Here is a 22601-nt window from a genome sequence, read left to right on the forward strand (position 1 = left end):
GAGATAATCTTTTAGTGGCAACCCCTTCATTTGCACACCAGATTAAATTGAAGCCCAGAACTAAATAACTTGCCTAATGCCATGCATAAACTAGTGGAAGATTAAATACTATAACTCAGATTTTCTAAGCAGTAAGACCTAAAGCTATGCTGTCCAATACTATAGCTACTAGCCACATCTGGCTATAAATTTAAATTGATTTAAATTAAATACAATTTTAAATTGAGTTTCTCAGACACACTCGTCACATTTTAAGTGCTCCATAGCCACACATGATTAATGGCTACCATAACTAACAGTGCAAAAAATATTTCTATGATATTTGTCAATTATACTTCAATAAAGTTGAAGGAAAAAAGAATATTTCCATCATTGCAGAAAGTTTAATTGGACAGAACCGATCTAAAGAATAAGTTTTAGAGAATTCCACTTACTAGAAGTATGAACCTAGACAAGTTATTTCATTTCCCTTAGCTTCTATTTGGCAGGGAGGGGACAGGGTATTAATAATAGCTACCTCATAAAGCGTACTTGGTGAGTGGGACAACATGAAAAGCCCCTTATACAATATCTGACACTTTACAGACAATAAATACTAACACTCTTCCCCTCTGGGTCCTTTTTTCTTTCTACTACTCTATATAAACTCCTTGTTAAAAAATACAAACACAATAACCCAAATTGATATTTTCCTCATGATAGTCTATACGATGTAATTTTCATTTTGTTCTTACTAATTAATTCAAATACTTGCATCTCTCTTCCAAAGTTTCTACTTAAGAATAATGAAACGAAGAATGAATGTGAGGGAAGATATCTCTAATGAAATGAAAGAGTCTAATAAATTTCCCCTCCTCTTTTTCCCCATTCATGCAAAAGATAAGAAATTATGCTGTTCCTAGACAATGGTACTTCCATATCAATAAAGAAGATTCTACGGTATTTCTACATTATATCCTATCTCATCATCTATACTACTAATTAAATATTAAATGAAGAGATAACAACACCTTCCTACAGTGCTTTCCTGGCAAACAATAAAAAGGATTTTCAGAATGCTAAGCCAAACTTAAGGCTTCACAGCTTATTCTAGTAAACTGGCAAATTTAACAAATCTGGACTATAGTACATAAAAAACTTCATAACATGCAATAACCCAGGAAAACAACAAAATTCAACTCAGTTAGTAAACTTCTACCAATAACTAAATTTTACATAGGAGCAACAATTCATATTTAGCCACAATAACCATTCCTAGCCACAACTAACCATTCCTAGTGAGTTGATCAATTTTGCATTCTAACTAAGAATTTACGCAAAACTTTAAAACATTTGCCCTTAAACATACACCAAACAAGATTTCCACATATTTTTGGAAAAGTTTTCTTGTTTAAAAGTGGCCATATTAACTCTCAAGCGGGGGGCAGAAGTACTCTCAATAACAAACCTCCTTGCAATTCTCTGCTAGTCTCTTACTTGGCTCCTTAAAGACAACTTACTAAAAACCATGATCACTGATACCGCTTTTAGAGTTTGTAAGTCATAAATAAATACTAAACAGATAACAATGGATACTGTACTGTACACCTCAATTATGTTTAACAGAAAAAACTATTTTAAAAATACAAATCACAGTTTAATAACAACCTAACGAAGTCATATAAGTTAAAAAAAAAAAGCTGTGAAGTTTTTATTACCATCTCACGTAAATTGTATTACTATCTCACTTTATTATACTTTTTTAAAAGTTAGGCATCTATGCCCAAACTGATTAAATCGAGTATGAGAGATCTATACTTTTTTTAAAAGTCCTTCAACAAAAAAAATAAAATAAAATAAAAGTCCTTCAACAATAATGAAGTGTATACTGGTCACAGAATAGTTCAAATGAAATTTCCTGAGGCTGCATTCTAAGTACATCCGACCCAGAAAGTATTTTTAGCAAGTATGTTCAATCAATGCTGGTTTTATGCCTAGCCTAAATTAGAAATTGGGTGTTAGAAATTTAAAGTAACAATGTTACTGGGACATTTTAAAAGATATTTAATTAAAACATAAGAAAAAAACACAAGTTTGACTCAATTCAATACCTACAGCTCTGAAGCTAAGATGTTAGAAAATGGGCAGTAAGAAAAATCACATCCTCATCTATTACTACTTTTGAGGAACCCGTGATTTTCTAACTTAATAAACGTGGACCTACTCAATTAATATTTTTAAAAACTACAAAATAGTGGTGCCTCCTTGGATTTTAAAAACCTCTTGTCAAATTTTTAAAACAGACTGGCAAAATCACAAACATTCCCATGTACAAAATAGACTGTTTCTCTAATAAATCACTGAAGATCATGATATTATGGGACCGTGCGTGTTTCAATGCAAAATGTAACAAAGATATGTGTACCATAAAAAATGCGAAGAGACATAAAAATTGCTTTTGTGGTAACTGGAGCATAAATTTATTCTGACAGAAAAATGGTGATGTCCACAAAATGATCACACTTACGAGCTAGTGAAGAGGTTCTGTAGAATACACAAACTTTTGCTTACGAGTTTTTTCTTTAAAAGAAAGCTGAATTTATATTAATCAAATTCAAGATTTAGATGATATACCTAGCTCTATTCCATTAAGCACACTTCAGGCTCTGGACAATATTTTAAGGCCATCTCCTTCCCCCTTAAAACTGAAAAAAAAATTTTTTTCCTCTGGCACGTTAAAGTTCAGAAAACCAAGATTTAAAAATGCCCTGGCTTTTACTGTTCCAGTCTTCTTTCTACTCTAATTGTCTTTTGCAAGTCGGACACATTGGCCTTTTGTTTTTATCTTTCTCCATAAATATGTTTTAAATGTGACCAATCAGCTGTACTGTTTCAACTGGGCCCAAGATCTGGACACAGAAACTTAATATTACTGAAACCCCTTATTCGAAAAGCAGCTGGCATATTGCAGATGTATAACAAGTTATCCTAGAACAAGGGTTCTGAAAAATCCTACAAATCGTCCTTGTACATACTGATGTCACTACATGATGCAAGCCCAGACATAAAATCTTCCACCCTAAGTTTTGCAGAAACATCCACACATCACCTGTGCAACTGTAAGCTGTTCCATTTTATGGAAACCCTGCGAAATGCATCACTATTTACCCACATCTCTACTTTATTTTTTTTTTTTGGGGTCAACTACAGATTCCCAAATACAGGTATATACTGGTAAAATCATAACAGGCTTAAAACTTCAATGGTAGGAATAGTTGGCTCATGCAGCGTGCAAGAAGCGCTCAAATGAGCCAATCAAAAAAAAAAAAAAAAAAAAAAAAAAAAAGGAATTCTACCAGCAATGGAAAACTCAAGATTCCAAAGCTTTACCTAGAGTTTAGGTACTGGGAACATTCCATCTCCGCACCTATTCCATCCCTTGTCCCTTCGCTGACCCGTAACAGAGATTCCAACTATAACCCCCGCAAAAGCAGAGGTCCCGGGAAGAAAGGAAAGAAAGCGTTTTTGGGTTTTTTTTGTCTTTTTTTCCTTCCTTTTAAATCATCCTCGTACCTCCGGCTTGCCCCACCTGGCTCACCTCCCAGGAGCCACACACGCAGGTAAGAGCCTCGCGTTCAACGTGCAGGGCCGAGAGGCCGGCGGGGACCGGAGAACCTCTTACCTTCGTATATCACAGCCGCGTCCTCTCGGCTGGAGAAAAAAAGCCTCGAGGCCCCGGCGCGCAGAGGAGAAGCGCGTCCGCTGTGCCGCGCCGGGGGGCTACCTCAGCGCCCCCCGAGCAGCCGCCGCCGCAGCGGTCGCGCCACGACCCGGAGCCGCCAGCACCACCTCATGCTGCTGGGCAGCCGCGGGCCGGCGCCGCCGGGGAGGTGGCAGGGAGGCGGGCAGCCGGCGACCTCTCCTACCTCCCTGCAGGGATGAGCTAATCCACACCCCCAAAAGTGCGTGGGGGAGGGGGCCTGGCCCCAATCCTCCGACCCCTCGGCCAAAGCCAAGTCTTTTTCCTCTCCGGCTGAGGCCCAATTCCGGCCCCTGGGACCCAGGAGTCCTGAGAGAACAATGTTGGTGGTGGGGCGCGAGGAGCGGAAAAGCGCACTGCGCGGCGTGAGCTGGCGGGTAATCCTGGGCAGCGTTTGTGTGTGAGAGTGCAAGAGGAGCTCAGTCACCCCCCTCCTTCTCCACCTCCTCTTCCTCCCCCTCCGCCTCCTCTATCTCTTCCTCCTCCCTCAAGCACACCCCCTCTCCTAGGCCGCAGCATAGCAACCGAACATGGCGGCTGCGCAGGCGCTGCCAGTCAGTGGCCAGGAGCGGCGGCGGCAGCAACAGGAGACGATCTCGCGAGAGGCGAGGCCAAAACCTTGCCTCGCTAGCGCAGGGAGAAGTCGCACCAGGCGGAGCGCGGAGGGACACGCAGGTGCGAGAGAGAGCCGCCTAGGAGGATTGGGAGGGCGGATTGGAGGGGGAGGCGGAGCGCTGTGGCCCCCGCCCCGCAGCCGCGTCGCGATTGGTTGTTTGGACTGCGACCCCTGCTGCACCCACTGACCTGAGGGACCGGTTAGTGCGACAAGAAGCGTGTGTTAAAAGGGAAAACCAGACCGCTTGGCAGCAGGTCGTCCCAACCTCAGTGCTCCTGGAGGATATAGGTTTTGGGGGGCAGTTTTGAATCATTTCCTCTCCTAAACATAGGCTCCAAAACAAAGCCTCAGCAACCAACCTGCGTTTATAAAACAAACGTTCGGGGGTGCCTTCTGTGTGCCTGGAACGGTGTGCTTTTTAAAATTTAATTCATTCTAATAACGTGAATTTGGTGTTATCACGCCAGGGTTTTTAGCCAGGTGCATTATAATATTTTATTGGTGATACAAACTTATTGGTAATAGGACAGTTGCCTACTGGCGAATGATCTCAGCTGAAATGGGGGAAGAAGGGATTTGGGGACCGCCACACTTCCTTTTTGCCCAGTTTTTGTTAGTGCCCTTTTCTGTCGCCAGGCGCCTTCTTTGTCCTTCCTTGCTCTTAGCTTGAGCATCCTATCAGAGCCTACCTTTATAAAGACGATCTTTCAAAAACCACTTTCCCAAGCCGACAAAATGACTACAAATCAGGGGAATGTGAACAAATCTGGAAAAGACAGAAATTTCTATTGACTGTCTTCTCCCTCACACCTGTTAGTTTTTCCATTTGAAAAAGACAACTTGTCAATCCATGTTTCCAGCTTTACTTCCTTCACTTGCTTTTCTTCCCAGATCTCTGTTGTAGCCAGTGCTCATTCATTCCTCCCTAAATATGCATTCCTGCCTCTGACTCTCCATTTTCTGTCTTCGATCATGCCATTCCCTCTGCTAAAATGCTCTTCGCCTCATTGTCATCTGTCAACATCCAGTCATCCTCCAACCAAAGATCATATGAGACTTCCACCAGAAATTGAATGTTTCATATAAATAAATAGAATCATACAATATGTAATTTTTGTTTAGAGGCAAGGTCTCTCTATGTTGTCAGGCTGATCTCCAACTCCTGGGCTCAAGAGATCATCTTACCTTAACCTTCGGAGTAGCTGGGATTACACATGTGAGCCACCTGGCTTACATGTAGTCTTGTGTCTGGTGTTAAGCAAGACACAAAAGTTCCTGAGTGGAACTTCCCCTGCAAGTCACCAGGATGGACCCTTTGAAGTTACCAATACTCACCATTATTCCTTGAAAAATCTGAGTTCACCTTAAATCTACCTGCCTGCAACCCTGGAAAGAGAAGAATCAATAATTGTCCTTAAAAAAAAGAGAGACAGCTTTAGACTGTGCCCCAGGCTCACATGGGCCCACTGAAAATTGAATTGGGAAATAATAAATTAGTATATCTCACACTTTAATGTACATGCTGATCACCTACAGTTCTTATTAAACTGCATGTTCTAATCCATTAGGTCTAGAGTGGGCCCTGAGACTCTGCATTTCTTTTTTTTTTTTTTCAACAGAGACAGGCTCTCACTGTGTTGCCCGGGCTGATCTTGAACCCTCCTGACCTCAAGCAATCTTCCTGCCTTGGCCTCCCAAAGTGCTAGGATCACAGGAGTGAGCCACTGCACCTGGCCTAGAGACTCTTTCTAACAAGCTCCCTGGCTTTTGGACCACCCTGGAGTAGCAAGGGTGTAGACTACTGTTCCTTAAACTGGAATCTAAGAAAAAATATATGCAAATTATCTACAAAATATGTAAATATTTTGCTCTTACTTAAATTATGTTCTTTTAAAAGTTAATATATTCTAGTCACTATGCTGGATCATTTGATGACCACCTTGTAACGAAACCCTGCACTTGATTTTGTATTTGGCACTAACCACAAATTTAATTTTCTGGGGCTAATGGGAAAAGAATAGAATACTTCTTGTGGAAAGGACAGCATTCTGGCTAAGTGAACGTCATACGTCCTTTACGGCACACTGCACAAAAGTTTAACAGAAATTCAAATAGAGAAGAATGTTGAGATAATTAAGTCAATTATAAGCATGCCAAACAAAAAAGTGCATACCATAGCAGTGAGTTCCACATTCTCATATCAAAGGACAATTTAATTTCAGCAAAACAACAAATATCATTCACCACACATTACATACATCATATTAATTGAATTTTTTAAATTTGTGAATTTAATTTCTAAAATTGTTTTAGTTTTATAGACGTGAGCTATAAGAATAAGAAATTATTACCTAAAGTTTACGTATAATTAAGAGACATAATTAAAATGACTTAACAGTTGGAAGTTAGCAAGAATTTTTTTTTTCATTCAAAAGTGGCCTCAAACATTACTGGATATTGGCAGACACTGCTATTGACTGTTTTTTTTCCTTGTCTGCAGTCTGCCCTTGACTGTGCTTTGGGAGAGTAAGAGCAAAGGTTGTATCCACACTTGGAGGATGTTGGCAGGCGAGGACTGGCCGTTTTGCACTGTGTGGTCAATGGTAGGACCTCTCTTAACCCTGGGTAGCTACAGCCAGAAGGGAACAAGCATTTGTTCTTGCCTGTATGGGCCTTGGCAGTGACCCCAGGCAGCAGCAGTGGAGAAGAAACTTTGACTAGGCACTGTGGCTGACTCACCAGCCGCCCACTATCAGTAACTGGAGAGGACTCCTTTGGAAGAAATGAGTAACCGTGGGATCACTGGGGATACTTAGGGAGCAGAACCTCAAGGGAAGGTTGTACTCTACTCGCTAGGTAGAGCTCAGAGTGGTATGAATTTTAACTTCAAAAGGCACATGACTTAAACTGACTTGACTTTGTTGCCTACGCTGGTGAGGTGGGACATACAAAGGTATACAGGCTTTCAGTCAAATGTGAGTCCTATCTAACCTGGTCCCCAACAGGAGACCTTGGTTAGGTACCTGTCTGCCTTAGCTGGTCAATTAAGGGAGAATTTCATCTTTTTACCTGCCTGGAATCTTCATGCATAAATTAAAAGCAAAAACAAGCAAATTTAAATAATTTAAACCTTTAAAGAGGTGTCACACATGTTTCCAATAATTCAGGATTCTGTGGCTTGGGCTTCCTTTAATCACAGAGCTATGTTAAATATCCTTAAAAAAATTCAAAATCCTATACCATATACCTCTGAGGCAGTTGGCCCAGATTTGTCACCATGTCAGCATGGCTCTCTCCCTCTTCATTTTCAGCAATTCTTTCCTTTTTTTCCTTTCTTGCTGAATAGCAGCAAAAGACCCATTAGCAATCCTGATATCAGGAACTCTACAAAAAAGTGTAAAATTTTAAAAATCTAAGACTTCTTCCTACTGTCAGTCCCACTCCCAAAAGGTAGGCACTATTGACAGTTCTTGTGTACACTTCCAGAATTTTCTCTGAATATATAAGCTAAACCTACATCTCTTTTCTCCACACACAAGGGATTATACCATATTTCACTTGCAAATGCGTGTGGAAATCATTCCTTAACAAAACATGTAGATACATGTCATTCTAAGGGCTGAGCCATAATGTATTTAACTTTCTCTAATTAATGGGCATCGGGCTGTTTCTAGTACTTTGCTGTTACAAATAATGCTCTAAAGAACATTTTCATCATAAAGCTTTGTACACATAATGAAGCATTTCTTTAAGACAAATTCCTGGAAATGCAATTGCTGGGTTGAAGTGTATGGCCATGTTTAACTTTGATAAATGCTGCCAAATTGACTATTGATTGCCTCACTGTTTGAGAGTTATTACTGCTATAATCCACCTCTTCCTTATCATTCTGGGTTTTGTATTGTTCACATTAAAAAAAAATCCCACATTTTCTTCTAGTACTTTTAGTTGCGTTTTTAAAACACTTAAAAATCCATGACCCTGATCTCAGGATTGCTAATGGGTCTTCTGCTGCTATCTGGGAAATAATTTTGGTGTAAGGGGATAGAGATGTAGCTTTTTTTTTTTTTTTTAAATAACTATCCAGTTGTCCTAATACCACCTTATGGAATAAACACACACACACACACACACATACACACACACACACACAAACCAAATTGCTTCCATCAGATACGAAATTCTCAAAGTTTTTGTTGGATCTAGACTGTTTTTTTACTTCATGCCATTGAACTATTTACTCCATCTCTATTTTCATTTCTTGTTGCTGCTGTAACAAATTACCATAAATTTGGCTGCACATGGTGGCTCATGCCCGTAATCCCAGCACTTTAGGAGGCCGAGGCAGGTGGATCACTTGAGGTCAGGAGTTCGAGACCAGCCTGGCCAACATGGTAGCCAGGTATGGTATAGATGGGGTTCCATCTATACTAAAAAAATACAAAAAATTAGCCAGACATGGTGACACACACCTGCAGTCCCAGCTACTCGGGATGCTGAGACAGGAGAATCACTTAAACCTGGGAGGCAGATGTTGCTGTGAGCTGAGATCACACCACTGCACTCCGCCTGGGTGACAGAGTGAGACTCTGTCTCAAAAAAAAAAAAAAACTCCCAAAAAACAAACAAGAAAATTACCATAACTTTAGTGGCTTGAAAGAGCACAAATTTATTATCTTATAGTTCTGGACATCAAAAGCCCAAAATAGGTTGCCAAGCTGTGTTCTTTGAGGAGGCAGGCTCTAGGGGAGAATCTGTTTCCATGCCTTTTCCAGCTCCTGGAAGCCACCTGCATTCTTTGGCTCATGGCTCCTTCCACCATCTTCAAACCTAGTAGCATGGCATGAAGTCTCTCTCTCATCATCTTTTCTGCCTTTTTTTCTCCCTCTTGCCACCCTTTTATAAGGATCTTTCTGATTGCATTATGTCTACCCATATAATCCAGGATAATATCCACATCTCAAAATCTTTAACTTAACCACATCTGCAAAATCCCTTTTACCGTGCAAGCTAACATTCACAGGTTCTATGGATTAGGGATCTTTGGAGGCCATTATTCTGTTGCTATGGTCTCTAATCCCAGGCTGTTTTACTATTGGAATTTATAATGAGTTTTAATATCTGAAAGAGTTCATTGCTGCTTATGACTTCTTTTTCCAAGATGAACATATTTTTAATTATGTGAATTTAAAATATGTGAGTCCTTGATTGTGACTGAAATAATAAATTACATTGACAGCATATATAATGTACCTAGTATAGCTGGTATAGATTATCTGAAAAAAATTATCCATTATAATTTTGTATATAGAATGTAATGTGTCTATAGAAATGTGTTCTTAGGACACTGATTATACATATTATAAACCACTTAATCTGTATCTATTTCTTCTTAATGCAAACATTAATGCAAATTAGTCCTCATAATTTTCATTCGTTTAAAAAAAATATTGCTCACTTACTATTTGCTAGGCACAAGAGGTTACCATTGCCCTCAAGTCAAGTATTTTTTATTCTTAGGATTGTGACTTATTAGTGGATTGTGAAATCAATTTGGTGGATCATGACTAGCATTTTGAAAAAAAAAGGAACTGGAATAGTCTAGAAAATATCAGAGTGTATTGCACAACATGAAGATAAGCATTGTACTATGAAACTTTAACTTTGGTTGTATGTTTGAGTGTTTGTGTGAATATAGGTTGCAATATAAAATCTCTTTCTTTCTTACTTGGATATGGTGGCCAAAAAAGTTTGAGAGCTTCTGGTCTGAAGGGAGAACTAATAAATAAATAGACAACACAAATTAGAATGAAGAGTGCTTTCATAGATTAAACTGTAAACTCCGTGAGGACAGAACCAAGGCTATTTCGCTCATCATGATTCCACCACAGCTTAAACTAATGTGTCATAGAACATCAGTCCTCAGTTACTGTTCTTGAATAGATGCATGACTGGTGTGGCCCTAGAGTGCTAGGGAAAGCCATGGAAGGAGATCAAACAACCAGGATGTTCAGTGCCTTACATTTTGCATGATTTCCATTAGGAGTCTTGGACTGTGGGGACAAAGTTTGGTGAGGAAAATGATCTGATGTAAAATTAAAGACCACACAAAGTCTGTGAAAGGGAACCTTGAGGGACCTTGAGTGACATCTAGTGGATTCTTTGACCAACGGGGAGACACCAGCCTAAGGAAATCTCTTTCCCATTAGGTGACATGTTATTGAATATGCTGTTTGCTTTTGAGAGACAGAGGGAGAGAGTTGGGCTTCATCCATCCATAGTGTATCAATGTTACTTTATTTGTGGGTGAATATTGTAGGTTTATTAATCTGTGCCCTTTGTTTTGTATTGGTTTTGTCAATAGGAGCTTTATCATCAGATTGGAAAATCTTGATTAAGCTTCATGACTTTATAATGTGTTACTCAGCACCTGGTACAGCACTGTCAGGTGTGTAATAAACGCCTGTTGTTGGCTGGCTGACATGTTTTAGTTATTCATTCAACCTGTGGTCACTGATTGGATACCACCCACATTAAGGATTTCATTCCTGGCTGGAAGTTAGAAGCACCAAGGAAGTTTTTAGTAAATGCAGATGCCCTTGCCACACCCTAATCCCACCTCACGTCTCATTTAATTGGTGACGGTGGAGCTGAAGCTTCTCTCTATAGAGGGATATAAAGATTTATTTTTTTCAGCTCTCAAGGTGATTCTGCTGTGCAGCCAGGTTAACATTTGGACAGGCACTGAATGTCATACACCATCAATGTAAAACAGGGATCCCTATCCTCTATACTGGTACTTCTCAAACTATCTGGGGTGAAAGACCAATTCACCATGGACCAATATTTTTGTAGAAATAAATTACTATAAAATGAAATGAAAAAAACCAAAGACATACAGCATAATAAAAAACTCCAATATTTTATCAGATTCAACAGAAATTAATTACTCTGTCAAATTTCTCTAAAATGTTCTAACTCTTACTCTCAATTTCTGGATTTATCTTGTTTTGGACCAGTGACAAACCATTTACAGCATGGCACTTTGAGTCACACTGCTCCATGTTACATTCTAGATGGAGATGGGGGCAAGGAGAAGACAGAGGAGATGCAAAACACACAAGTAACCATAGTAGCAGGACACACAAATCGTTCTTATTGCATTTAAAGAGGAGGCCTGCTGACCTCTTAGTTAGTGCCTTCCATGTGGCAGAGCCCCATGGAGCCACCAGGGCCCAGAGCCTAGTCCTTGGCTTTACAGAGCCCAAATTTTGATCTTCTCAGAACACATACATTAATCAGGTACTTGGCACTGTCCATATGCTAAACTGTTTTTAAGAAACTTGTTATAAAGAAAATCACTCTCTTTTTAAAAGCAAATATAACTTTGGAAGGGACCAGATACTGATGTTTGCTATAATGACAGCCACTTTCCAATATGAAGGTCTCCAGGCATGAGAAGGTTATTTAGGGAACATAGAATAGAGATCTCTCCCAGCCCTACTATGGAGCATCCCCCTCTAGTGATGACAATACTCATGCCCAACTGATGCATGTGTCTGTCCCTTGGACAGTGCTTAATAAGCACAGACAGACTTTGACAGCCTGTCACACTTCTAGGATGTTCCCTTCTGTCCATTGCCACCAAGCAGGCATATTCAATGAACTGGTTTGAGTCAACAATTTCTCTGGTTTTAGCACTTCTAAGTATATCCCACATTACTGCGATTGGACTTCAGTGATCCCCAGATTATTATCAGCAATAGATATGTCAACTATCTCCCGCACAGATTTGGTCCACAGATGACTCATCCATCCTGAGCTGGTCACTCCTTCTCACCTTTTTATATGCAGTCTTTTCCTTATGCCTTTAATGCCCTGCCTTCCCTTTCTTTGCCAAACTCCTTCTCACCTTTTGGATTTCAGCTCTCAGATTGGCTCCTCCCAGAAGCCACCTTGACCTCCCATCACTCAAGGCTCAATTCTCTGTGCCCAAGCAAAGCACACAGCCTGTGAGGCTGCAATGGCCAGTTTCCTCTCTTCTCTCCAGTTGACTTTTGTGCTCCTTAGAACAGTGATCCTGGCTTTTGTTTACTCTTGGGTCCCCCAAAGCCATACATGTTAGAGCCTAAAATTTAAAAAAAAAATTGTTGAAATAAACTGATTTTTCCAGCACCATTCTCAAAGGGTAATGTAATGGCAAGGGGTAGTACAGGAGATATAGCCAACTTCTAATCTTATGAAGCTTTGTGATGATGGTAGGAGGGAGAGGTACAGTGTTTCTTGAAAGTCAAGCTGAAGAGTATGAACATTAACTGGTAGATGATGAACGTATGTAAGAAAGGGAGTATGATGATAAAGTGAATGATTTAAGAAAAATTAATGTCATGGTATTGAGGAAGGAGAGATTACATTTGGGCAAGGATTGAACCTGCACACTGGTTAAAACAGTGGTAGTATCTCCCCATGAGGGGCATCTCAGAATCACCTGAGATGCTACATCAACACCCTTCCTTTCCCCACCCAGTTTCGATGTGTCACCCACACCCTTCTAGGTCCCATCCCTGGTTAGTAATCACTGCCGTGGGAACCTTTGCACTGAGGGGAGTCTGTTCTATGCCTGAGGTGTAGGGGAAGGAAATTCAGAAGTCTGTTGTAATCTTGTAGGTGTGAGGTACTAGAGATTTGATGTGTTATCATTATATATTTAAACAGTTTAAATAATGTTTCCAATTTTATATGAGAACTTTTGCTGGAGGTAAAGCAAAACTTATAATAGATTATAACAAATGGTGATCTTAAAAGCTTATTGCTAGTCACTTGACTAAAATTTGTATTAATTTTCAGTAAAGGCTGTTGGCCCCCCTATTTGTTATAGTTCCTGAATTTTCTACTGAATGTTGACAGGTTAACCCAGCATTTTACTGTGGCCTAATAATTTTCACTGGAAAAACCAACTAAGTTATCTAAACTATATTGTAGGCATTCAGCAAGTTACATACATTTTTATTCTTCAATCTGAATGTCCGGGAACACATTAAAACAAAAATTAAGGTTGTGCTTCACTCTTTTTAGGTTAACTTTCTCAGAATTAAAAGACAAACTGCCCATTATGAGTGAGACAAATGTGTCTTTCATCAAAATCAGTGACTTACAAAGTCTTGCAATTGCTGGTTCAAGTTTGCAACTTCTAGTTTCTAACTACTTTAGGTTCTTCTCCTGTCAATACTAGCACTAAGGATTATCGAAGTCACACAGTTTAGAACCCAACTTTCTTTTTTCTTTTTTTTTTTTGAGACAGAGTCATACTCTGTCGCCTGGCTGGAGTGCAGCGGCGCGATCTTGGCTCACTGCAAGCTCTGCCTCCCAGGTTCAAGCGATTCTCCTGCCTCAGCCTCCCGAGTAGCTGGGACTACAGGCACCTGCTACCACGCCTGGCCAATTTTTTGTATTTTTAGTAGAGACGGGGTTTCACCGTGTTAGCCAGGATGGTCTCGATCTCCTGACCTCATGATCTGCGCATCTTGGCCTCCCAAAGTGCTGGGATTACAGGCGTGAGCCACTGCGCCTGTCCTAGAACCCAACTTTCTATCTGAGCATCAGGTTTCAGAGAGAGAGAGAGAGAGAGAGAGAGAGAGAGTTGTAGGTGGAGGGCAGGGCAAGGCTTAAACCTGAGGCTTAAATTTTGTGTGCCTCATTCCTTCTTATTGATGACAATCTGACTATCAGGCCAGTCCAAACAGGTCTATATACCTTCCTGAAATACAGACCCAGGTGTCCTCTGGTGTGCAAAAAAAGATGCTATAATAATAAGAAAATCACATATAAATGGAATTTTCAATTACAGGAACTCGAAAGTACAGATGAGTCATAAAGATTTAATCCAATATGAATTTGTAGGCTGTTAAAATCAAATTTAGAATTAAGTGAAGGAATCTGGGAATAGGCAAAAGATATACATAATATTTGACAAATCAATCTCAGAGAACATCAGTTTCCTTTATTGCCCCTACTTCTATACTGCTTGTTCTCAGATCCTTGTTAATCCTGAAAGGGCATCAAGGGGGTCAGCCTGTCTGTCGTGGGGTGTAGGGTCCAAAGAAATGCTCTTAGTCATTTTGTATTCACAATGATTCATTTCTTGGGAACTGATGAAAACTTATTCTAAAAGCCAAGTTGGGGTCGGAGGAGAGAGGATAAGTACAAGTGCTCTGGCAGGCTAGAAATAACTTACAGAATCAATAGTTTCCAAGTTTCTGACAGAGCCAGGTTAAGGATGTTGGAATTGCAGCAGTTGTACCTACTTGCTAAAGCTGACACACACATCCTTAGACAAATGCGCACTTACATTAAGGATGCTGAGTTGAATTGTCAAGGGTCCTCCATCCCAGGACTTAAAAAAAAAATCCTGGGAGAACAATTTTGATGCCCAAGAAAAGGGAATCAATAAATTGAGTTATGGTTTAGCCATGCACACATAGAATGGTATTCAAGTATTAAAAATAATGTTTATAAGATTTACTGACATGAAAAAATACTTATGCAATATTAATTTAAAAACTGCAAAATTAGTATATGTAGCATTAGCTCTGCTTAAGAATGGCATGCATAGGGAGGGATGAACAGGTGCAGCACGGGATTTTGAAGGCAGGAAATTATTCTGTATGATACAATAATAGTGGATACACATCAGTATGCATTTGTTAAAACCCATTGAATGTACAACACAAACAGTGAAACCTAATGTCAGCTCAAACTTAATGCATCAATATCAGCTCCTCTGTTGTAACAAACACACCACACTAATGCCTGATGTTAACAATAGGGGAAACTAGGTGAAAGGGGAGGGGAGAGGGAATGTATGGGAACTCTTTGTACTTTTTGCTCAATTTTTCTGTAAACCTAAAAGTGCTCTAGAAAATAAAGTCTATTAATTTTTTTTAAACTGTATTTTTAAAAGACTGAAGGGAAATACAACAAAATGTCAGCCAGAGTGTGCCATCCTATAAGATAGTGATAAGCTCAGATTTCTTGAGATCAAATTCTGTCTCCTCTACTTATTGCTTAGATTAAGTACTTGAACTGTCTGTGTTTCAGTTTCCCTGTCAATTAAAATGGGAATCATGATAGTATTTATCTCATAAATTTCTCCAGTAAATCCACATTATTTTGCTAATTATGAAAAACTATATATGCATTGTATTATAAATTATATATATGGAAAATTATGTGTGTATATAGTTTGTATTAGTTGTCTATTGCTGCTTAGCAAGTTACCTTGGCATAAAACCCCAGTAAACTGTTACCTCACAGTTTCTGTGGGTTGGGAAAGCGAGAGTAGCTTAGCTGGGTGGTTCTGGCTTAAGGTCTGCTGTAAAGTTGTGGCCAGGGCTGCTATCATCTGGAGCTGAAGTCCAGAATGGGGCTGGAAGATCTGTTTCTGAGATGGCTCACCGCATGGCTGGCCAGTTGGTATGGGCTTTTGGCAGAAGGTGAAATTCTCCATAGTGCTGTTTGAGTGTCCTCACAACATGAGGGCTGGCTTCCTGCAGAGAAAGTGATCCCAGAGAGGGCAAGGTGGAAGCCTCCGTAATTTTTTACGCCCTAGCCTTGGAACTCACCATCATGCCTACAATATTCTATTTGTTACACAAGTCAGACATATACATTGTAGGAGAGAATGACATAAGGGTGTAAATACCAGGAGGCAAGGATTAGGACCATCGTGGAAGCTGGCTACCATACATGTACATATGTATATATCTGTATAAGTCAATGTGTCTGTATATGCCTGTGTCCGTGTGTGTGTGTGTATTTGTCACCCTGCTAAAGCATTATCCCAGTGCACCTGCATGTACATTCTTGTCTTGTGTATTCTATTGAAGCAACCCTCAATGCTTTTTTGGCTGCCTAGCACTTGGTCCTAGCAACGACTTTCTTTATTTCCTTCCTTCTTTCCCTCTCATCCTCCTCCCTTTCTTTCTTCAAGAGATGCTCATTATATACCTATTAAGTGGCAGTGAGTCATCTCTGTCCACCCCTCTGACTCTACCTCTCCTGCAGTTGCCCTCTATGCCTGCCTGTTCTCAGATGCCCCTCCACCCTCCCCACCAGCTCTGGTCCCTGCCCACCGTCCATCCCATCCGTGCATGGAGTACTCAGAGCACCTAGGCTAGCTGCAGATCCCTTGTTATGCTAATGCATCAGTCCTCCTGTTGCCGTTAACAGGCAGCTGAGACTTAGTGTGACGCTTAGCATGATAGCTGGGAAATCACAGAAAAACACACCCAGAACAGCTCAAGAGGGACTATTCACGCAGATCAAAGAGCCTAATATTTTATTCTGAGGTTTTCATTCTCTTATAACCATAAAACTCCAAAGCTCAATAAAAAGTCAGCTTGGATAGCTTACTATGATTATTAACAATAGACCACTAATAAATACATGGTCTGTAAGGCACTTAGGGGCTCACAAAGGGGAACAGCTGAGACACACGGGTCAGCCTCAGCCTCCTCAGTTCAGCAGGGGGGCTCCTAAGAGACCTGCACATAGGCAGAGAAGAAGCAAAAATTAACAAAAGAATCCAAGAGACTGAGATAGTCCCTTCCGCATTTGGCAGAAAACCTAAAATACAGTGGCTCATACAAGGAGAGGTTCGTGTCCCTGTCCTGTGAATAATTGAGGGAGGCGCTCCTGGGCTGGCATAGTGGCCCTGCTCTGTGATGTCCTCAGGGACCCAGGCTCTTTCCAGCTCCTGCTCTGCGATCCCTAGGGTGTGGCTCCCATCTTCATGGTCTAAGTTGGTGATTAGGTCTCCAATACATCCATATTCTAGGTGGCCACTGGAGGAAGAGATAAAGAAATGGGGGCAAAGGCAGGTGCCTGCAGCTCAAAGGAGAGTTTCCTGAAGCTGGCACATGTCACTTCATCACTGGCCAGCGCTCAGTCATGTGGCCACACCTTGATGCAAGGGAGCTTGAGAAGCGTGGCCTCCACTGCAGGGCTGCAGTGTTCCCAGCTGAAATGTGAGGCTTCTGCACTTCTAATACTGAGGGAGAGGGGAGACTGGGAACTGGAAGATCCGTAGCAGCATCTGCCACAGTGAAGGATGAATCGCCGGCAATCCAGACCTCAGGCCCCTCCCCGTTCCAGCACATCTCCATCTCCCTCTCACACATAGCATTTCCACTGTGTGTCACAGTTGACAAAGAGCTGTCATGTATGGGACCCATTTTAAATGTACTGCATTTTGATTTTACTAATATATTAAAAATTTATTACATACAAGGCAAGCATGTCCATTGGCGACTGCTCCCAAGCTTGGGCCCTCCCCATCAGCCATGAGTTGACTGCTGTGGTCAGGCTGGCATGTGTTCTTCCCAGGCTCTTTCTATCAGGCACGCGTTGAAGAGCTGCTGCTAGCGTTGGGGAGAGGTCTGAGGTCTCCACAGAAGGGGCTCTACACCCTGTGCCTAGCGTCCAAAGACAGTTACTTAAACTACCAGACAACATCCCCCTACCTGTTCCTTGCTGCCTTCCCTCAACCCTCCTGGTCTTCATTGAATCCTCACGTGGCCCCACGAGCTTGGAGGTCTGGGCCAGTTGCTCTGGTTGAAGCAGGCTCTCCCCTTAATTTTCATTTCTTCTTCTTGGATCAGGTCTTTTACCAGGCAACTGTCAGGATAACACATGCCCTGGCCCCATCTTAACCTGTGCTCTGAGCCTCCCTTTTGACCTGGACAAACTGGGTTGCCCTCCTCAGCAAGGACAGCATCTGCACACTGGCAACCGTTATTGAGTGCTTGTCCCCTGCCAGGCACTGCTGTCTGCACTTTGAAGGTCTTAACTCCTTTGCTTCTCTCACCCACACAGCTAATAAGCACAGCTTTGCTAACAATGCCAGGCTCTGGTCCTGTCTTGGAAATACTGGTTCTGTGGAAGGAAGTTGGGCTGTGGAGTACAACAGATTTATTTGTTGTATGTTCTTAGGCAAATTACTCAACCTCTAAAAATGGATTATTGACACCTGCAAAGTGTGAGGAACATTAAAAGAGATGGCATACAAAGCACTTAGCCTAGTGCCTGGTACATAGTGTAATTAATTAATGGCAGTAGTTGTTTATGAAGATAAAAAGTAATTCAGTAGTGTCTGATGGGAGAGTAGATTATTTTAAGATCCTGCCCAGTGCTCCATCAAGTCACTGCAGAGTGCCTGGGGTGGGGAGGAAATACCCTTCCATGTACTCTCTCTTCAACCACTGGTTTTCCTTGCTACTACAATTGGGTCTTTGCCCTAAAATTTTTCCCTTTTTCTTTTAGTGCTTTAAGACATTTCTGATTTAAGTATGCTTTGGTAGGAAATCGAGAATTTTTCCAAGTCTGTCTGGGCTTGCAGCATTTGGAATTATCGTGCATATCAGAATCTTTCCACATATGAATGTTTTATATGCTTAGGTAATAAGAAAGGGAAGGAAAGATTTTACAGAATCACAGATGTAGTCTTAATGGGAAAAGAGCAGGAGAAACATCAACCAAAAGAGGAGAGAATTGGAACTATATCTTCATTTGGTTTATAGGGAAGAGGAAGCATGTGCCACTATAAAGTGTGATCACTATGGTGTGCCTTTTTTGTTGTTATTGTTATAAGAATTCCAGAATCTACACATTCAAACTAGTACAGTCTTCCAACTTAGTTATTTGGAGAAGTTATATGTGTTTCCAACAACTTGACAATTTCTCAAATATTATCAACTGATATCTTATTTTATCACTACCATCCAGGTTCCTGTATGAGAGGGTACCAATATCTGTCCCTTGTAGGTACTCTGTCATCCCAACCCGTATTCTTAACCAATTCTAGTTGAAGAAGAAGATAAACTAGGACTTCTAAACCCACCAGCACTTGGCTTAGTTGAGTGCCTTCTCTGTGCCAGGCATCATGCCAAGATCTGGGTTTGCAGAGGTAAATATAACACAGTCCCTGCCCTAAAGGATTTTGGAGACCAGAGAAGGGATGATCTAAAAGCCTATACACTTATTCTCCCTCTCTTTGCAAGGGGTAAAATTTCCAAGTGTTCATGGTGTTGAGACCAAGCAGTGAGAGAACTGTCTGTATTGATATAAAGCACACACTCCAGTCCCTGAGTCATCCTGGAGCACCACTACAGTCATCCTGGGGCACCTATGGTTGTTGCCAGATTGGCAAAAATCCAAACCAAGAAGAACTAGGTAAATGCTGTGACTGTGGAGCACTTTGCTCCAGCTAAAAGTCAAGTTTACCTAAAGGGCAGCCACAAATGCCTCTGGCTTGAAGCTCCTCCAAAATGAAGGCATTGTGAAATGGCAATTTTGAAAAAGGCAAAAATATCAATCTCTTTGAAGTAATTTCTAAACTCCTTAATTTACAGCACGATAGATTTAATTTTGGTCTGAATTATTTTGGTATCAATGATGTCAAAGCAATTTGTCCCTGGATCAATTCAGTGAAGAAAAAGCATCTTCAATGTATCAAGAGGTTGTTTTTTTTGTGTGTGGTAGAGGACATTCTATTGCTTTTATACTAACATTCTAGAAATTAGTCCTTATATTTTATGTTCCCTCCAAATCATTTGTAACGTATTTATTAAAAACTCCAAGTGTACTTTCTGGTACATACAGTTAAAATAAATGCATTAATTTAAATGATCAGCGGTCATGAAGAGGCAGGGTCCCTTAGTGGGTAAGAGTATAGTTTCTGGGCCAGGCGTGGTAGCTCACGCCTATAATCCCAGCACTTTCGAAGCCCCAGGCAGGTGGATCATTTGAGGTCAGGAGTTCAAGACCAGCCTGGCCAACATGGTGAATCTCTGTCTCTACTAAAAATACAAAAATTATCCAGGCATGGTGGCACGCTCCTGTAATCCCAGATACTTGGGAAGCTGAGGCAGGAGAATTGCTTGAACTTGGGAGGCGGAGGTTGCAGTGAGCCGAGACCGTGCCACTGCACTCCAGCCTGGGTGACAGAGCAAGACTCTGTCTCAAAATACAAAACAAAACAAAAAGAGTACAGTTTCTGGCACTACTCTGCAAGGATTGAAATCTCCCTTTGCCACTTACTATCTGTGCGATTTTGGATGGGCTATGCGAACCCCCTGTGCTTGTTTCTCCATCCATAGAATAAGAATAATGGTATCTACCTCATAAGATTTTTATGAAGATCAAAGGAACTAACGACATAAAGCACCTAGAACCATCCTGGCACAGAGTAAGATCTGCTCTATAAGTAGTAGCTGTTATCATTGATTGGACACTTACCATATGCCATGCCTGTTATATATATCACTGAATTTACACCTCCCAACTCCCCTCTGAGCAAGTATTAGTATCCCCATTTAGCATATAAGGAAACTTGAATTTAGAGGTTTCAGCAATTCAAATCAGACACACAGTGTTTCAGACTGAAGCTTAGTCACATCATTACATAATGGTCTCCCAAAATGGAGCTGGACAAATCAAAGAGTGTAATAAAAATGCAAGCAACCCAAGTTATTAAAGGTAAAACATTTTACCTATTAAAATGCAATGTCATGTGTTTCTGTCTCCAGCTAGAGTAGAGAGAGCCTAAGCCAATAAGGCTGAAAAGATGGGCTGCCTTTGCATTTCTATGTCATGAATTATGTGTTGGCATCAGAGAAGAGCCATAGAAGGCTTCTAAAGAGTGGAGAAATGTTCACTCCGTATTTTATAAAGACCACCATCATGATGGTGACACATAGGCTGGGGGGTAGGGTGACCATAAAGGTGGGGATCAGTTTCAGACCCTTGTAATAACCCAGAGGGTTATGATATATGTTTGATCCTGGGTGGAAGTTGTGGATATACAAGAGAACAGAGATACCTGAGATACTAAGTAAATAGAAACAATATGACTTGATCTATCTATTACATGGTGGAACCCAGGTTTCTGGCTTGGCCAAGTGGCTGGATAGCTGGTAGTGCCAGTCACCAAGATCAGGAGGCACAAGAGAAAAGGCAAGTAAGAGAGTATGGTTAGTCCATTTAGCAGAAGTTGAGCCGGGAGTAGTGACTAACACCAGCAAGCCCAGCATTTTGGGAGTCCGAGACAGGAGGATCAGGAATATGAAACCAGTCTGGGAAACATATAAAAACCATCTCTCTAAAAAAAAAAAAAAAGCCAGGCGTGGTAGTGTGTGCTTCCAGTCCTAGCTACTTGGGAGGCAGAAGTTAGAGGACTGCCTGAGGATTTGAGGCTGCAGTGGGCTATGATGGTGCCACTACACTCCAGCCTGGCAACAGAGCAAGACCCTGTTTCTAAATAAATAAATACAAGTAATTGAACTTGAGGAGCCTGTGAAATTCTATCCAAAAGTCAATTAAACATACAGATCTGCAGCTCAGGTCTCCAGCCTGCGGTGGAATTAGAGATCTGAGATGGTAGTGCACGTCATAAGGATAGTGTCTGGAGAGAGAAGAAAGGAAGTAAAGGGAAGAACCCTGGGAATAAGCCCCAACATTTGGGAATAGGCCCCTGTGGTAAACCAGCCTGGAGACTGAGCAGCCAGAGAGCTCAGAAGAAGGTGAGGAGAGAGTAAGGCCCCAGGCACCAAGGGAGGAGAGAGCCTTGGAAGACTGTGGAGGGGTTGACAGTGCCATGTGCCACAAAGCTGAGTAAGCTGTGAGTGGAAAAGTGTGCAAGGGAGTGGGGAACTTAATATTCATTCATGACCTTTGCCAGACAGTTTCAAGGGAGAAACTGGGGTGGAAGCCAGATGTCAGGGAGTCGAGGAGGGAGTGGGAAGTGGGGACTTTAAATGAATACAGGTGACAAGGCACTTAGCTGATTAAAGAAGGTGAGAGAAATAGAAAGAGGGGACAGAATTGGGGGGAAGCTTTGGTTAGAACATACGTAGTTCTAATAATACTGTGTCTGGCCAGGTGCAGTGGCTCATGCCTGTAATCCCAGCACGTTGGGAGGCTGAGGTGGGCAGACTGCTTCAGCCGAGGAGTTCAAGACCAGACTGGGCAACATGGCAAAACCAATGTGTGTTCGCTAAAAATACAAAAAATTATCCAGGCATAGTGGCACATGCCTGTAGTCCCAGCTACTTAGGAGGCTGAGGTGGATCACCTGAGCCTGGGAGGTCGAGGCTGCAGTGAGCCATGATCACGCCACTGCACTCCAGCCTGGGTGACAGGAGTGAGACCCTACCTCAAAATAATAATAATAATAATAATAATAATAATAAT

At 41.3% G+C, this 22601-nt stretch overlaps 1 protein-coding gene across 4 annotated transcripts in view; it reads right to left on the minus strand.

Annotated features, from left to right (window-relative positions):
* PTPN4 (protein tyrosine phosphatase non-receptor type 4) overlaps positions 1-4384 on the minus strand; it is a 224530-nt gene extending 220146 nt beyond the window's left edge. The window contains exon 1 of one of the 4 annotated variants that reach the window (XM_054478748.2): positions 3662-4384. The gene's annotated coding sequence lies outside the window, so the exon portion shown is untranslated. The remainder of the gene's footprint in view (positions 1-3661) is intronic. The other 3 variants (XM_054478745.2, XM_063647371.1, XM_063647372.1) reach the window with 3 other exon arrangements.
* Between the last annotated feature and the right edge of the window lie 18217 nt (positions 4385-22601).

Source organism: Pongo pygmaeus, chromosome 11 (genome assembly GCF_028885625.2).
Source record: "Pongo pygmaeus isolate AG05252 chromosome 11, NHGRI_mPonPyg2-v2.0_pri, whole genome shotgun sequence".
In the NCBI taxonomy this organism is placed as follows: domain Eukaryota; kingdom Metazoa; phylum Chordata; class Mammalia; order Primates; family Hominidae; genus Pongo; species Pongo pygmaeus.